Source organism: Zootermopsis nevadensis, unplaced genomic scaffold, assembly GCF_977971745.1.
Source record: "Zootermopsis nevadensis isolate Lab colony 2312 unplaced genomic scaffold, Znev_1.0 Znev_ptg000082l, whole genome shotgun sequence".
NCBI classification, from domain to species: Eukaryota; Metazoa; Arthropoda; class Insecta; order Blattodea; family Termopsidae; genus Zootermopsis; species Zootermopsis nevadensis.
The window spans coordinates 634,684-646,633 of NW_028259213.1; the positions used below are offsets into that span (position 1 = coordinate 634,684).

The 11,950-nt window shown below is 39.7% G+C and overlaps 1 protein-coding gene and 1 long non-coding RNA gene across 6 annotated transcripts in view; both read left to right on the top strand.

Moving 5' to 3' along the window:
• The window catches only part of LOC147870962 (low-density lipoprotein receptor-related protein 8-like), a 39,188-nt gene extending 38,618 nt beyond the window's left edge, over positions 1 to 570 (top strand). For all 4 annotated transcript variants that reach the window (XR_015532999.1, XR_015532998.1, XR_015533000.1 and 1 more), the window contains 2 exons: positions 84 to 187; positions 536 to 570. The gene's annotated coding sequence lies outside the window, so the exon portion shown is untranslated. The remainder of the gene's footprint in view (positions 1 to 83; positions 188 to 535) is intronic.
• An 815-nt stretch (positions 571 to 1,385) lies between these two features.
• Positions 1,386 to 11,618, top strand: LOC147870966 (uncharacterized). Of its 2 annotated transcripts, none has more exons than XR_015533003.1 (2): positions 1,386 to 6,169; positions 11,188 to 11,618. It is a non-coding gene; the product is annotated as an uncharacterized LOC147870966 (long non-coding RNA). The 2 variants fall into 2 exon arrangements; XR_015533002.1 differs by lacking the exon at positions 11,188 to 11,618 and adding an exon at positions 9,258 to 10,241.
• Positions 11,619 to 11,950: the final 332 nt, after the last annotated feature.

Below are 11,950 nucleotides of genomic sequence, written 5' to 3' on the forward strand. Positions count from 1 at the left end.
AATTGTTTTCTTCTTTCTGGAGACTCTAATGAAAATGTTTGACCTTGTAAAGAAGTGAAAATGACTAATTTGAACTGTTGCAGGACATTGACTGGTGGAGCATTGGGGTCATCACCTATGAAATGTTGGCAGGCCACGGGCCGTTTGAATCTGATGGCAACGTGAGAGACTTGCAAACGCTCTACACGTAAGTATCGATGACCCAACGAACGTGTTCCCTGCGAATATCAGTCTCGTATCAACAGTTACATGCAGCTAACACATTACTGCCTATTTCAATGCCAGGAAAGCAGGTTATAATAATATTTTAATCATATGCAAGGAAACAAAATGCAAGCACAAACATTATGAAAACAAATTTTGACAAGTACAATTTTCCTTGACTCTTGTACGACCTGCTTCAGAGTTCTCCATGCAAATTACACATAACCAAGCAGTTTACTGGAAACGTCACAGGCATTAGAAATACTAATTCTCATAGCATGATTAATAAGAATGTTTTAAATGATAAATACAATGGACATGTCTTTTACAGTAAAATCGTACTTGACAAACCAGACATTCCGACATGGCTGTCAAAGTACGTGGCAGACGTTGACAAGAATCCAGATTCTCATCTTGATAGCGCCAAAGATGGCGCACTGGACATCAGGTGGCATCCATTCTTTGACGTGAGTTCTTATCCCATGTATGATATCATATAATAAATAAGACGGATTATACACATGTTTCTGTTCTGAACTGTGCTTTGTCCATGCAAATCAAGCACAGAGGCACAGCAGAGCAGTTCATGCCTCCTGACACCATTCTGGACGATCTCGTTGTTTGGAAAGTTCAGCATAATTTACATTTCCAGGCAAATAAGAATAACTTATGTGATAGGCCTAACACCGCCAGTACATAGGCAGTAAGACCACAGTAAAAGGTTTAGAATATATTGTCGGAGCAGAATTTCAAACGTACCTCTCAGTAAACGCCATACAGTTTTCAACAATTTACTTTGATCCTTGAAGACAAGATTGGATGTCCCCAAAGTTTCTTCCCACTAAAAGCAGTATTGTTAAGTAATGTAACTGCGGTTCAAAGTTTATATCCAAGCAGAAGATTGCCATTCAATTCCTTTTACTTCCTCTATGATTGAAGGGTCTTTTACCTCGAAGCATTCTCTCTTCTACCTCGTCGTACCTTTACTCTGCCATCAACATTGTGGTCCATTTCACTAACGTTTGTGCTTCATCCTACAGGGACTCAAATGGGGTGACGTGATGGCGAAGAAATACCAGATGCCGCGCCCCCCCACCACCATGACCAGTCGGCTCTATAGCGTCCAGTCAGATACGAGACAGCGTCTTCAACCGGAGTGAGGACAATTACGACGTAAGTAAAAGTACTTTGTCTGACATTTTAGTATGTGCTGCATAGTAACAGGGGATTATATTCGGTGATCCTGTTACATTTGGAACTAGTGTTTCCATGTTTCCTTGAAAATGTTTTAGTAATTAAAAGTTCTATGGCAATTGGACTTATCACAGTGGAAACGGGTGGTGATTTTCTACACTCTGCGCCTAATATTAGCCCCTGTAGTCGAAAACAATCCCGTTACTTGATAGTCTCCTCTATTTGCAGGAACTTGGTAAGAAAAGATTGTTCAGTCTTATGGGCTTTTATTTCGAATGGCACCTTCTGTACAAAGTCAAATTTTTAAATTCGTGTCACCACACTGTGGTGTAATATAAAAACACTTCTTGTATAAGAAGGCAATACAGAAGAAACTCACCTTTCTCTCTCTACTTTCTCTCCCTCTCCCACTCTCGCCCACGTGCTACCATTGGTCCACTCCCATGCCTGCTCCCATTGGCTCGGGGCAGGCTACACCTTTCACTTCCCGGCCTATAAACCCAGCACCTCACACCCTATTGGCATATTCATCGCCCTGATGACGGAGGCAGTATGACCTCTTAAACGTTGGTTAACATCGACCAGACTACACAGCGCAATAACCCAGAAGACGGAAATCTTCATACTCTGATGACGGAGGCAGTATGACCTCTGAAACGTTGATTAACATCGACCAGACTACACAGCGCAATAACCCAGAAGACGGAAATATTCATACTCTGATGACAGAGGCAGTATGACCTCTGAAACGTTGGTTAACATCGACCAGACTACACAGCGCAACAACCCAGAAGACAGAAATCTTCATATTCATCGCCCTGATGATGGAGGCAGTATGACCTCTGAAACGTTGGTTAACATCGACCAGACTACACAGCGCAACAACCCAGAAGACAGAAATCTTCATATTCATCGCCCTGATGATGGAGGCAGTGTGACCTCTGAAACGTTGGTTAACATCGACCAGACTACACAGCGCAACAACCCAGAAGACAGAAATCTTCATACTCATTGCCCTGATGATGGAGGCAGTATGACCTCTGAAATGTTGGTAAACATCGACCAGACTACACAGCGCAACAACCCAGAAGACAGACATCTTCATACTCATCGCCCTGATGACGGAGGCAGTACTACCTCTGAAACGTTGGTTAACATCGACCAGACTACACAGCGCAACAACCCAGAAGACAGAAATCTTCAGACTCATCGCCCTGATGACGGAGGCAGTATGACCTCTGAAACGTTGGTTAACATCGACCAGACTACACAGCGCAACAACCCAGAAGACAGAAATCTTCATATTCATCGCCCTGATGATGGAGGCAGTATGACCTCTGAAACGTTGGTTAACATCGACCAGACTACACAGCGCAACAACCCAGAAGACAGAAATCTTCATATTCATCGCCCTGATGATGGAGGCAGTATGACCTCTGAAACGTTGGTTAACATCGACCAGACTACACAGCGCAACAACCCAGAAGACAGAAATCTTCATACTCATGGCCCTGATGATGGAGGCAGTATGACCTCTGAAATGTTGGTAAACATCGACCAGACTACACAGCGCAACAACCCAGAAGACAGACATCTTCATACTCATCGCCCTGATGACGGAGGCAGTACTACCTCTGAAACGTTGGTTAACATCGACCAGACTACACAGCGCAACAACCCAGAAGACAGAAATCTTCATATTCATCGCCCTGATGATGGAGGCAGTATGACCTCTGAAACGTTGGTTAACATCGACCAGACTACACAGCGCAACAACCCAGAAGACAGAAATCTTCATACTCATCGCCCTGATGATGGAGGCAGTATGACCTCTGAAATGTTGGTAAACATCGACCAGACTACACAGCGCAACAACCCAGAAGACAGACATCTTCATACTCATCGCCCTGATGACGGAGGCAGTATGACCTCTGAAACGTTGGTTAACATCGACCAGACTACACAGCGCAACAACCCAGAAGACAGAAATCTTCATATTCATCGCCCTGATGATGGAGGCAGTATGACCTCTGAAACGTTGGTTAACATCGACCAGACTACACAGCGCAACAACCCAGAAGACAGAAATCTTCATACTCATCGCCCTGATGATGGAGGCAGTATGACCTCTGAAATGTTGGTAAACATCGACCAGACTACACAGCGCAACAACCCAGAAGACAGACATCTTCATACTCATCGCCCTGATGACGGAGGCAGTACTACCTCTGAAACGTTGGTTAACATTGACCAGACTACACAGCGCAACAACCCAGAAGACAGAAATCTTCAGACTCATCGCCCTGATGACGGAGGCAGTATGACCTCTGAAACGTTGGTTAACATCGACCAGACTACACAGCGCAACAACCCAGAAGACAGAAATCTTCATATTCATCGCCCTGATGACGGAGGCAGTATGACCTCTGAAACGTTGGTTAACATCGACCAGACTACACAGCGCAACCACCCAGAAGACAGAAATCTTCATATTCATCGCCCTGATGATGGAGGCAGTATGACCTCTGAAACGTTGGTTAACATCGACCAGACTACACGGCGCAACAACCCAGAAGACAGAAATCTTCATACTCATCGCCCTGATGACGGAGGCAGTATGACCTCTGAAACGTTGGTTAACATCGACCAGACTACACAGCGCAACAACCCAGAAGACAGAAATCTTCAGACTCATCGCCCTGATGACGGAGGCAGTATGACCTCTGAAACGTTGGTTAACATCGACCAGACTACACAGCGCAACAACCCAGAAGACAGAAATCTTCATATTCATCGCCCTGATGATGGAGGCAGTATGACCTCTGAAACGTTGGTTAACATCGACCAGACTACACAGCGCAACAACCCAGAGGACAGAAATTTTCATATTCATCGCCCTGATGATGGAGGCAGTATGACCTCTGAAACGTTGGTTAACATCGACCATACTACACAGCGCAACAACCCAGAAGACAGAAATCTTCATACTCATCGCCCTTATGATGGAGGCAGTATGATCTCTGAAACGTTGGTAAACATCGACCAGAGTACACAGCACAACAACCCAGAAGACAGACATCTTCATACTCATCGCCCTGAAGATGGAGGCAGTATGACCTCTGAAACGTTGGTAAACATCGACCAGACTACACAGTGCAACAACCCAGAAGACAGAAATCTTCATACTCATCGCCCTGATGATGGAGGCAGTATGACCTCTGAAACGTTGGTAAACATCGACCAGACTACACAGCGCAACAACCCAGAAGACGGATATCTTCAAGTAATAAATTGTTTACTGTATGAGATTTCGAGTTCTTGGAGTGACAAATATGAAAATGGTTGTCTTCTGGGGTTTAGTGTGTTTACATTTCCGAGGTGCATACTGCCTCCATCATCATGGTGATCACTAAGACATGTATAGAAAAGTTGAATTACTCATAGGAGCAAGTCAGACATGGCAGAAGCCACATTGGACCACTGGGAGAGGGTGCAAGGATTTGAGTGAGGGGAGTCCGAGAAGGGAACCGATGGATGGAGGGGTGGGGACTCCAGCTTGGCAAAAGGGATGAGGGAGAGCTAGAAATATGGGAGTAGACGGAAAGTGAAATATGTGGAATGAGGATTGGAAGAACGAAAATAAGGAAATGGGGTAAAGGGGAAGAAGAAACTTATGGAATAAATTAAAATATTTTTAAATTAAATGAGTATTGAAGAAATTGGATATAATAACATGCTTTGAAGGGAAGAAACAGTCCTTATGAGGACTGGCGGGGGACCAGCAGGGAAGACAACAGAAAATCAAGGAAATTAATGCTAGTATAAATTGGGAAAACTGAAAGGGGTATAGAATAATTAAGTAGACTTAAAGAGTTGGGAGGTGTTGGAGAGAAGAAAAGGAAGTGGCTGGGGCCAGGTTATGACAAACATTGTTTCTATGGCAGAGGCCTTCTACATTCTTCGAGCAAGTGGACGAGAGACTTCCCATGACCGGTTCAGGCCGAGGCCATCCTCGCTGTTCTTATTTCTAGGTCGTGGCTTGATCTCAGTGGTCTTCCTGATCATCTTCCCCATTTATCGGGATTGAGTGGATGTGTCCCGGAATTGGTTTTAATGACCCAAGCTTATAATGTGCAAAGCCACAGCTGATTTATTTATCTCAATGTGCCAAATGGATGTAATGCTATTCTGCTCAGTGTAGATAGTCTTCATAGGGCGTGCTGTACAGACCCAGTGTCTGTAGTCACAAGTCGCCCTTGACGGGCTGCAAGGAAACTAGGGTTTTGAAGGACTGTTATTGAATATTGTTATTTTACTGTCAGTGATTGTCCTTGGCTTTAATTTAAATGAAATTCCTTCATTGATACATCATATTTTCATGTTAGGTGTTTGTTTCTCAGGTATTTACAGTCATTCATTTATTCAGCTTTTATTTCCTTATAGTGGTATATTTTTTCCATTCTTTATTACATCTAAGTCACAGTAATTGAATATTTTTTTTCCTTTTCAGGAATACGCAGTGATCTGATCCCAGTTTATCCCGAAGAAACAGTATTTTGGTTGGAAGGAAATAATGGTCACAAGTATATGGATTTAAATAATTGGCAATATATTTTAAATTGTTATTTAATAATTGATATGTGTTTGTGTAGGAGGCGGTTGGGTTGATGGATTCAGCCCTGATACAAAGGAGTTTACACCAGGGCTGGAAGATGTAGAAGCTCTGATGACAACCGTTGTTTCACCAATTGGCAGAAGCAAAACAAAAAAAGTGAGTGTACTGGAATTACTTAGAAATTTAAATCAGGAATTAAATTTAACTTTTCTCTGTCTGTCGCAGTTGCATTCCTAGAAGCTGGTTTTCTACTGGTCGTTTAGCCATGTCTCAGTTAAACATAAGATACTATGACCAGAGGACCAGACGCTATCGTAGAATTCGAGTTGCTTGGTTCTGAGACCTCTGACGTTTTGGTAATAAATGTCCAAAGAATTTAAAAGCTGTTTTCTAGTAGACATGGAAAAACCACCCGTGTTGACATCACCGGTGAGAGCCATTTAACTGAGTGAAGTAGCCCCATCCTCCAGAGGTTCCTCAGAAATGGCATTTGCACCTAATTGATCTGAAGGTGCGACACCTAGAGCTGAAACCTCGATAACATAAATAGTGTAGAGCAGAGAGCTCTTGCCATAGGTAAAATATTATAACACTAGAGACTGGCAACATGACTAGCAAGAATTTTTCTCTCTTTATATTTGTCCACAGTTTGTCAAATAACAGAATACTTCTATAACCCAAACTTATAATACATGCCGTATATCTGTGAATAACCTTAGACACTGAGAACAGATGACCTGAAATAGCATATATGGCAATAAATTAACGAAATATTGGTTTCTGCCACATGAGAAAGATCACGTTCAATTACATTTTTCGAAACCATAGCATACCCCCACCTTCAGTGCATTTGTTGACATTTTATGTGTATCCTTGCAAAGAAGTGAACTGTATGTACACAGAGACAATATCGAAATATAAATCAAATTTCATGCACATGTGAGCGCTTACATTTAACATGACGGGATAGCCTGTTGGAAGTATTCTGCATTGATGGAAATTTACTGGTGCAGTCAGTTGTTAATCAAATTACAAAATTGACACTAACACAGAAATTATAAGCAGAGTTACAGCAGCATCTGATTTAACGTTAAAGTAATATTTTTATCCGAAAATATTATTTAAAATACTAGCATACAACAACACAGTGCAGTAATGGCTTTTAACTGTTCCACATATAAATGTCTTAATTATAATCAGAAAGACGTTTACTGTGTTTACAGGCGTGGCATCGTCTAAGGCCATTTATGATTGTCTAGAGCATATAAGGCAGAAAGAGGAGAAAGTCATTTTAATTATTTCATTTCATTGCCCCAGTATGCTGTCTAGTGTGGGTTGTCTGATGCGCCAGTTTAAAAAATCCAATGATAGCGGAATTCTAATTATAAGAATATATGGGGCCCAATATCAAGGAAATTCCGTTAGCTTCACTATTAAATGAAGTGAGAAATTTATATAATTATATATCTCTCTGTCAGTAACTAATTTGGGCTATTTATTGCTGAGACTGTACGAGTTTACATGAATATACAATTTCACTACATTATATACCTTGAAAAGTAAACGTAGTTCTACTGTAATGTAGACATCCGCGTCAAACAATTTAAGTACGTTGTCTTGGGATGCGCATTTCGTAGGTAGGGTCAGTGCAACCTTTAGTTGTTCCTATAACCATGACGTCACGTGTTCTCAGGCTGAGAACTGAAGATATGTGGATGAATCCTTGGTCGCCAACAGCATATGATGGCTGAAATTCTAGTTTTGATGTTGAATGTGGGGTTTAGAATCCCTTACAATAAATAACAGCACTGGAAACGTGTCAAGATTTTTTCAAACGTATTCCTTGCGACTTTGCTTAGTTCACTGTATTCCGTGTTGCACTAAAATACAAAAAGTATCGTTGCAGATCGAAGGAGTATCCTACCTTTACGCTAAGTAGAATCATAACTATATTGTCCATGTTATTTCAATAAATGGTCGTAATATATAAAATTTCATAAATATAATTCATAAAGTCTAATAAAATCTGCATTTATATTGCATTTACCATATATGTAACTGTTATTTTACACTACTAAGATCAAATAAAAAAAATAACTTAATTTCACACAAAATTATAACATCCCAAACTCCGAATTCTGAATTAGTTACGTACGCTTACTGCAAATTACAAACTCACTAAACAAGCCTTTGAAAACGAAATCACTGTCTTTATGGGTTCAGTCAAGAGTTACTAGCCCTAAAAAAAACAGAGTTACGAAACACAACAGTGAGCCTTTTTCTGGAGCAACTGTGTCGGTTGCTGGAAATTATCACGTTCTGTGCACATTATGCCAACAGTCAGTACTACTATTCTTCTCAATGTTTTCCATACATTTAGATTGATTAATAAATATCATATTAAAACGACATTTAATTCGTCAGTCACAGATGATTTCTACAGTCATGCAACGGAAAGACATACACGAATAAGATTCGATTACCTCATTCCCCGTTTCAATCTGCAAGTGAAGCAAACATTATCTGCGGGTGTTAATTTGATTTAGCTGTTATGAATCGTTACGCGTTCAGTAGTGTCGTGTTCAAATATGGACATAAAGTGATGTATTGATGATTTTTGCAGAAGGAAAAACAGAATTATAGTTTTCGAGGTTTTGAATCTTTAGTATTACGTACATAGTGTGTCACGCCCTTCTGTACTACCCCGCGATCCAGCCCTCTTCGCAAATTTGTCATTACGATAGATGTCAATGTTGCATTACCAGCAGGTTACACTGAACTTTCAATGTTGGCATTGTCAACAAAGACTGCTACTGCCTCTGTTTCCCAGCCTCTACCCTAGGCCCAAATACTAGGTGTGCTGTTATCCGGCTTTGCCACTCGGTTTAGCGTTTTTTTTATTTTGTCTTTTTTACCTTTCAATCATGCGTTAGTCTCTATTTACACGTTGTATCCAATATGTCTCTCGCCCTTTTATCATTCCCCAATGTCGCTTCACCTATCCCTTCTTCCGTTGTCACTGACTGTTATTGTCTTTGTAACTGTTTATGTTCATTTCACAATTTGTATCAATACCACTAGCTCCAAACTTTACAATTCTATACAATATCCACGTTATACACTGATATTTCTAAAGTTTGAAGTTTCTGTAATACTGTCCCATTCCAATATGCACACGTAAACTCCGAATATCTCGTTAGTTTTCATTTTCCCATGTATTTATTCTTTTATGCATATGTTGTAGCTGGGTCTCATCCTCCCACAAACTTTGTGTTTCGTGCATTTCGTTTCTTGTCGTGGCCAGCCTGCGGCGTTATGTTTTGTGCAGTACCGATGGGAATCATCAGGCTTGGACAAACATGGAACCATGTTCTCAGATTTATACCATTTTGTGCTTTGTACTGCTGATGTGCAGATTGACATTTGGTTTCGATATGTAAATATAAACCAGGCGCTGAAATAATATAATGTACTCAGTACTCTCTTGTTACTGCAGATGTCAGTCAGGTATTAATTTATATGTATGATTTACTTGTTCATTAATGCGTAAGCATATAATGAACCTGAAATAATGTTTCTGAAATTATGATCAGTGAACTTACTGGTTTGTAGACGTGCATCAGTTACTGCCAAATGTAAATTAAAGTCGATAACGTATAACTCAAGATAATTTAATTCTTATTCTTAAACTTCTTTGTTACATAGACGTTATGCTTTGGATAAAACGTGTCACGTGTTGTATAACGAATGATTTAAACCTTTAGTGTTTAATCGTTCAGAACATAATATAGATGTATTATATTTTACGAAACCTGTAAAGCATCCGCCTTGGTGAAAACACAGACAGTAATTTTCTCGGTAAAGTCATATATTTTCTGTTTTCATGCAGACTTAGACGGTAAATTCTTTAGACCTCTGAGATTTCTCTCCTCCTCTGAAGACGGGCAGAAATTTTTTTCGAAATTCTTCAAGATTTTCTAGTTATTTAAATATGAGTGTAATAATCCCCTACGAAACGCTGGAAGTTTCTCCAAAATACAACTGTGCTACAACCAGAATAATAATTATTGACCTGGAAGACCTACGAAGGAAAATGAAAACTTGCATAAATGCTTTCGTCCCACACAAGAACGTCAATTGTTAATACCAACATTACGATATAGCAAAACTTCAGTTTTAAGCATGTATTTTATTAGGTCCAAATTTAGACGTACTCTCCCTTCTGACATTGGACCAAAGTCTCCAAACATAATTTAATTTCGTATTAAGAATCTCATTAAATACACTTCCCCGCTTTCCCCTCAAAAGTCGATATTATGCGCATGCACACAAAGGTCAGTTTGACAATATGGCCCTGTGTAACAGCTGATTCACTCCCTAAACTTCAGAATGTTATAAATTACGGTCAATGACAATTCTTACCGTGTGCTGAGCTACTGACAGGTTAAAATTTCAACCAACCTGCTCTCAAACGATCTCAGTCTACATTCTCTGACGCAAGAGACCACCTCCTACGCCCATATAAAACAACAGGTATAACTTAAATAAACTAAACGTTTTCGGTAATTTATCCAACCATTATGTTGGAGGACACAAGCCCATCCTCGTTTAAAATTCTCCTTTGAGCAGCAAGAGTTCCGAGTCCCGCCGCGTCACATTCTCGCATTCTGTATTGTTTTTAGCTACTTCATTTAATTTTAAATTTTTGTTAAAGTGTGCAACATGGGCATTTGTAAACCTTCATATTCTTCATCACTACAATGTTTATTACTGACATATCTTTGCACTTAAGAGGTCTAGAATCTACTTTGTCTTTAATTCTCTTTGTAACAGGCTTGTCGTCTGGTTTAAGGGTCCTACTTGCAAATAAATTATACTTCCTTACAGGAATAACAAAAAACTCAGTAGCATCAAGCTTAACCAACAAACAAGGAAGGTTTAGTTGACTTAGTTACTGCTACATCTCCTCGTTATTTTTCGTCGGTAACAAAAGGAGAAGAGAGTAACTAATTAAAGAGGAAGGTCCTGATGCATTTAAAGATTTTCTCTGTTCGTACGAATGACAATATTGCGTCAAAATTCACTGCAAATTGTAGTACAATTTTACGAATACTACGGAAATCATAAATTAAAATAACTCTTCTCTTTATTTTTCAAATTCTGTGTTGTTAAAGGTACATCAAGAACCTTTTGTAAAGGAAGATGTTCAAAGAAAGACGTGGATCAGTGACATAGAGAAAGCAATGTGTTTTGTTTATTTGCTATTAACCTATAACTTCGCACAATATCTAACGCAGCATCCATTGAGGCTTTAAGCAGAACTTCAGAGGACTTCACGAAAAACAATTTTCTGATAGGACGTGTTAAATTTCATTTTTCTTTATCCTGTCACGGCAGTCAGACAAATTTGTTTGTGCCCTAAATGGAAGGGCTATCACCACACAGACATGTGTAAGCACCCGTACACACAAAGATGTTACAGAAAACTGCTGTAGAATAAGTTTAATATTTGTAGTCCCAAAGTGGGTAAATCTCTTGCTAATGCGAATGTATATTCACAAGTTTGTCATGATACAGCCATAATAAATTGTATTATTTCATGTAAGTTATTACAAGAAACCCAGAACAAAGAACTAGTATGTATTAAGAGTAGAAGTTTTGAGGTATATTATGTGGGTAACAAGACTCCCTGAAACCCACGGTTACCTTCACACCTGTGAAAAGCTTACTTCTCCACTGCATTGCATTAGAACGAAATCGATATAAACGTAATTTCGAGTAACCAGAAAAAACAGAAAATGTCTGTGTCATAATATTAACGAAAACGGATGCATACGTAAGTTATAAGCTACCAAAACAAAATACAGTACATCGTGCTTTATATTTTTTTTCCATAACAAGTTTCAGCACAGTAGAACAATCCATCTCCCGCTAACT